General features: G+C 38.5%; 1 pseudogene; it reads right to left on the reverse strand.

The window, feature by feature from the left end:
• Positions 1-3574: 3574 nt before the first annotated feature.
• Positions 3575-3693, reverse strand: LOC145392015 (5S ribosomal RNA; annotated as a pseudogene).
• Positions 3694-6822: the final 3129 nt, after the last annotated feature.

Consider the following 6822-nt stretch of genomic DNA (forward strand, 5'->3'; position numbering starts at 1 on the left):
GTACGTAGAAAGAGATAAGGAGGAAATAAATTTTTATGCCTTTTAATCAACTTATAATCTATATTTGCACCTATACATATGTATCTGTCTAATGAATGTCACTACATCGGATGAGTGGATGGTACCTATTACGTAGATAGATAGGAAGGTAAACAAGACAGGTACAGAAAATAAATACTGATGTCTTTTACTCAAATTTTGATCTCTTTTTCAACTATTAATACCGTAATTATCTAATAAATTTATCACTACATCGGTTGAATGGATGGTATCTAGTAGATAGATAGATACGGAAGAGAAAATAAATACTGATGTCTTTAAACTTTTAATAAATATTTATTACTATGTATATGAAAGTTATGTACAGTATCTAATAAATGTCACTGCACCGGATGAGTGGATGGTACCTAATCGAAAGATAGATAGGTACGTAGACAGAGAGGTAGAGAAATAACTGTAATGCCTTTTCGTCGTCTTTTAATCTATTCTTGGAACTATCTATAGGTAACTATCTAGTAAATCGGTCTCTACATCGGATGAGTGGATGGTACCTACTAGGTAGATTGATTGTAGGTAGACAGACACGTAGAGAAAATAAATACTGATTCCTTTTATTAAACTTTTAATCAATTTTTCTATCTATACGTACCCAACAAATAAATCTATCACTACATCGGGTGAGTGGATGGTATCTACTTAAGAGAGATAAGTAGGTAGACCGACATGTGAAGATAACAAATACTGATGCTTTTTAATCTACTTTTCAGCTATTTTTGCAACTGTCTTTGTTTATCTGCCTAATATATTCATCACTACATCGGGTGAGTGGATGGTACCAACTTTATAGACAGATAGGTAAATAGACAAACAGGTAGATATAAATAAATATAGATGGCGTTTATTCAACTTTTGATCTATTTTTGCAGCAATTTACATGTATATTCCTAATAAATCTATCACTACATCAGGTGAGTGGATGGTACCTACTAGATAGGCAGATGGGTAGGTAGAGAGACGAGTAGAGATAATAAATATTGGTGTCTTTTAATCAGCTTTTATCGATTTGTGCAACTATATGAGTGTCAACTAAATGTCACTACATCGAGTGAGTGGATGGTAGCAACTAGATACACTGAGAGGTAGGTGGACACACAAGAAGAAAAAATAAATACTGCTGCCTTGTAATAAACCTTTAGCCTATTTTTACAGCTATCTACTGTATGTGTATCTACCTAATAAATTAATGACTACATCGGATGAGTGGATAGCACCTGCTAGATAGATAGATATGGTAGAGAAAATAACTATCGATGCTGTTTATTCAACTTTAATATTAATTTTGCAACTATGCATACATCACTGTCTAATAAATCTATCACCACATCGGATGAGTGGATGATACCTACTAGACAGATAGGTACGTAGGCAGAGAGGTAGAGAAAAAATGTCTTTTAGTCATTTTTTAGTCCGTTTTTGAAACTATATATATACGTATCTGATAAATGTCACTACATCGGATGACTGGATGGTACCTACTGGGGGAATCGGAATCAGGAAAAAAAGTAACAGTCAAAAAGTAACAACTTTTCTTAGGTTAGGTCAGGTTAGATTAGGTCAGGTTAGGTTAGGTCAGGTTAGATTAGGTCAGGTTAGGTTAGATTAGGTCAGGTTAGGTTAGGTTAGATTAGGTTAGGTTAGGTTAGATTAGCTCTTTCCCTTACGTTTTTTACTGTTACTTTTTTTCCTGATACTTTCTTTCCGGGATTCACCTACTGGATATACAGATAGGAAAGTATAAAGCGCGGTTGAGAAAATAAATATTGATGCCTTTTACTCAGCTTTTAATCTATTTTTGCAACTACCTATACCGGTATGTATCTACCGTATCAAATAAATCTATCACTACATCGGATGAGTGGATGACACGTACACAACCGATAGATAAAAGGCAGACAGGCAGGTAGATAAAATAAATATTGATGCCTGTTAATCAACTTTTGAACTATTTTTGCAATTATCTATATGTATCTCTAATAAATGTCACTACATCGGGTGAATGGATGGTGCCTACCTCACAGAAAGAGATGGTAGAGAAAATAAATTCTGGTGCCTTTTAATCATCTTTTTATGTATTTCTGCAATTAACTATGACAATCAATCTAATAAATGTATCACTGCACTGGATGAGTGGATGGTACCTCCTAGATAGACAGACAGATAGATAGATAGAAGGTATAGAGACAGGTAGAGAAGATAAATATTGATGTCTTTTCATCAACTTTTAATTTATTTTTGCCACTAGCTATATGCTGCTATCTATTACATCTATTACTACATCGGGTGAGTGGATGGTACCTACTAGATAGGAAGATAGGTCTGTAGACAGACAGGTAGAGAAAATTTAAGTTCCATCACTTTTAATAACTTTTAAGCTATTTTCGAAACTCTTTATCTAATTAATCTATTACTTCATCGGGTGAGTGGATGGTACCTACCAGGTAGATATACAATAGGTAGACAGGCACGTAGACAAAATAAATATTGATGCCTTTTAGTCAACGCCGGAATTATTTTTGCAGCTATCTATATTTATGTATCTAATAAATCTATCACTACATCGGGCGAGAGGATGGTACCTACTAGATAGATAGATAGGTAGGCAGACAGACAGGTAGAGGAAATAAATATTGATGCCTTTTAACCAACTCTTAATCTATTATCGCATGTATCTACATGTATCTATCTAACAAATCTATCACTACATCGGGTGAGTGGATGGTACGTAATAAATAGGTAGGCAGTCAGACAAATAGATAAAATATATATTGATGTCTTTTAATCAATATTTAATCTACTGTATTTGTGCAACTAACTACCGGCATGTGTATCTATCTAATAAATTTAAAATTACATTGGATGAGTGGATGGTACCTAGTAGATAGATAGATAGGATAGTTGACAGAGAGGTAGAGAAAATCAGTATTAATGTCTTCTGATAAACTTTTAATCTTTTCTTGCAACTATCTATATGTATCTATGCAATAAATGTGTCACTACATTGGGTGAGTGGATGGTAACTAATAGATAGGTAAATACAAGGTATAGAGACAGGTATATTGAAAATAAATACTGATGCCTTTTAATCAACTTTTACTCTACTTTTTCAACTATATATACCGGTATCTATCCAATAAATCTATCACTACATCGAGTGAGTGGACGGTACCTATTAGGTAGATAGACAGTAGGTCAACAGACAAAATAAATACTGACGACTTTTAATTAAATTTTAATTTACCTTTGCAACTATATATATGTACCAATTTAATAAATTTATCACTACCTCCCTTTCCTTGGGGGATGCAGCCTAGGTATATAGATAGATAGATCACTACATCGGAAGAGAGGATGGTACCTACTAGACAGATGGAATGGTAAGAGACATAGAGAAAATAAATGTTCATTCATTCATTGCCAGACGCCATGTATCCCAGACAGGGTGGCCAAGGGCTTAGAGTTAATTGTTTTACAGGGAGGGGCACTAATCCTCCACCAACCCCACTTGACGTAGGGATGCCAACAGCATCTGGTGTTCCCAGGCGGTCACCCATCCAAGTACTAACCAGACCCAACGTTGCTTAACTTCGCTGATTGAACGGGAAGCGGTGTGCTCAACGTGGTAATGCCTTTTAATCAACTTTAAATATATTTTTGCAACTATCTGTAGGTATCTATCTAATAAGTCTATCACTTCATCGGGTGAGTGGATGGTACCTTCAAGATAGGTAGACATGTAGCCTGACAGACATATAAAGAAAATTAGTACTGATGCCTCTTACTCACCTTTCAATCTATTTTTGCAACTATCAATAAGTAATGAATTAATAACTACATCGGTTGAGTCGATGGTACACCTAGTAGACTGAGAGACAGGGTAGAGAAAATAAATACTGATGCCTTTAAATCAACTTATAATCTATTTTAACAACTATGTATATGTATCTTTCATAAATCTGTCACTACATCGAGTGAGTGGATGGTACCTAATAAACAGATCGACAGGTACGCAAACAGAGAGGTAGAGGAATAACTGTAATACCTTTTCGTCATCTTTTAATCTATTTTTGGAACTATCTATACTTAACTATCTAGTAAATCAGTCACTACATCGGATGAGTGGATGGTACCTACTGGGTGGATAGATAGTAGGTAGACAGTCAGGTAAAGAAAATAAATATTGATGCCTTTTATTGAACTTTTAATCCATTTATCCAACTATCTATATGTACACTACACACACACACACACACACACACACACACACACATACAGTGATACACATACATATAGAAAGACACAAACACAAAAAGACAGATAGTGAAATACATACATACAGAATCACACACACACACACACACACACACACACACACACACACACACACACACACACACACACAATCATGTTCTTCCCTGCCTCCATGCTATAAACTCTCATCTGGCAGCTCTCTCTCTTTGCCATCCTTATCTCATTCCAGTAGTTGAGTTAGTCTTCCAGCAGCTGCCCAGCATGGCCCAACCCACCTACTGCAGTTGTCCTCTCATGTTGTTAGCATTATGCCCTCTCTCTCTCTCTCTCTCTCTCTCTCTCTCTTGCCATCACTGCCTCACCCTTACACACATAACACCAGCCTTGGTGCTATACAGCCCTAGTGCTATACAGCCTTAGTGCTATACAGCCCTAGTGCTATACAGCCTTAGTGCTATACAGCCCTAGTGCTATACAGCCCTAGTGCTATACAGCCTTAGTGCTATACAGCCAGTGCATAACTTGCTGCTAATTCTTAACTATAGTCAAACTCGAATACAATGCATGCTCTGAGGTGAGGCAGGTAAGAAAAGCGCATATGTCAAACATTTAAACCTTCAAATTTACACTGTCGAATGTTACAATATTGACAACTTTATATTAGCTTGAAATACTCCATATATAATATAAAAAAAAACTTCATAGTAACGATTTATTTTCTTTATAAGACTATAAACCACGACTCTATACAACATGTGACACCGTTGTTTAGACCACTCTGCCACGTTTCCGGTGAGCCGCATGTTTGGGTCAGTCCCGGCCACTCACCTACCACCCACCATGGACTGTTTATAGCTTGTATTTATATACAATAATAGCCGATAACAGCCTTAATGGAACCAAAAAGACTACACGTAACAAAAGGACGGTAGTATATTTTTGTCGGAGCTATCTCATTCAAAATATTATAGAAAACGTTGGATACCGGGTGGTTTTGTTTTGGTACAGACGTGGCAGAGCTGTACTTAAGCCCCCTCTCCACCCAAAAGCTCATCAAGGCCGGTTCACGCAAGAAAAATCGCGGCCGTTTTTTTTTTTGCCGGAATATGCTTCCCTGTAGAAATTCCGGCCGCTTTTTTCGCCGGTATGGAGAGACCGACATGTCGGTCTTTTTTTGCCAGAATCGGGAGAAAGATGCCGGGCCGATTTAAATGGAAGCACCGAACAAGGCAAAGCTGTGGGAACGAAGACGAATACGACATCTTGTTTACACTACTACCACAACTAATCTCACTTTAGCGTTCATTCCAGTGTGGGTGTATCTGATATGAGCATGAGTATAAAAGTATGATTATTTAAGTATGAGTTAAAGGTAAAGGACTCTTGTACATGATTTATGCTTAAGAAAATTTATGCAAACGGTCCCTGAAGCCCCCGGAAAGCTGAGTGGCAGTAAAGGCCTATTCACAGGAGCTAAATCGCGGCCGTGAGGGCTCATCTTGAAGTTGGAAAAGTGCAAGAGCTGCACACCTACTACGAGTACGGTGGTCCATCTTCGTAAACACTGTTGCCGCGTTCCTGCCTCTGCAGTCCCCGTACGTGTCAACACCTTTCCGGGAGAAAGGCCGAAAATCGGCATTTTTCCCCCGCAAATTGGCGAAAAAAAATGGGCGCGATTCAGCTCGTGTGAACCGGCCTTCATATTCTGGTTTGACTAAAGTCCTTCCTTCCCTCTAATTTTATTACTTTTCAGGAACGGTCCCTTTGTTACTCCCAGAACGGTCCTGAATGTCTTACTATCTATCTATCTATCTATCTATTGCCAGACGCCTCAATCCCGTTTGGGGTGGCCACAAACAAATCGCCTCCAAGTCGCCCTGTCCCCCGCCATTTCACTACCCTGCTCCCAACTCACACCCCCCTCTCTCATATACCTCTCCACCCCATCCCTCCATCTCATCCTCGGTCTCCCCCTCCCTCTTCCACCCTCCACCTCACTCACATACACTCTCTTCGTCAGTCTTTCACCCTCCATCCTCTCCACATGGCCAAACCACCTCAGTGTGTTCCTCACAACGCTTCCTATCACATCCACATCAACACCACAACGCTCCTTTATATCCTCATTCGTCAGCCTGTCTCTCCACGTGACTCCACAAGCTCCTCTTAAATAACTCATTTCCACTGCTCTCACTCTTGACTTGTGTCCTTCCAACAACGTCCAAGCTTCACTTCCGTACGTTAGAGTTGGTATCACAATACTGTCATGTAGTAACTTTTTTACTTCCATGCTCACTTCCCTGTTTCTTATCACTGCTTTCAAGGAACCAGCAACCTTTCTTCCCTGCTGTACCTTTTCAAGCACTTCACCCTCCAAACCTCCATCCTTACTCATCACACTACCCAAATACTTAAACGTACTCACATTTTCCAATTCCTCACCATCCAACCTCGCTATACATTCACTGACTTCACCTCTCTCAAAGACCATCACTTTACTCTTCCCTACATTCA

This window comes from Coenobita brevimanus, chromosome 20 (genome assembly GCF_032717465.1).
Source record: "Coenobita brevimanus isolate Jiangsu-jjx chromosome 20, ASM3271746v2, whole genome shotgun sequence".
NCBI classification, from domain to species: Eukaryota; Metazoa; Arthropoda; class Malacostraca; order Decapoda; family Coenobitidae; genus Coenobita; species Coenobita brevimanus.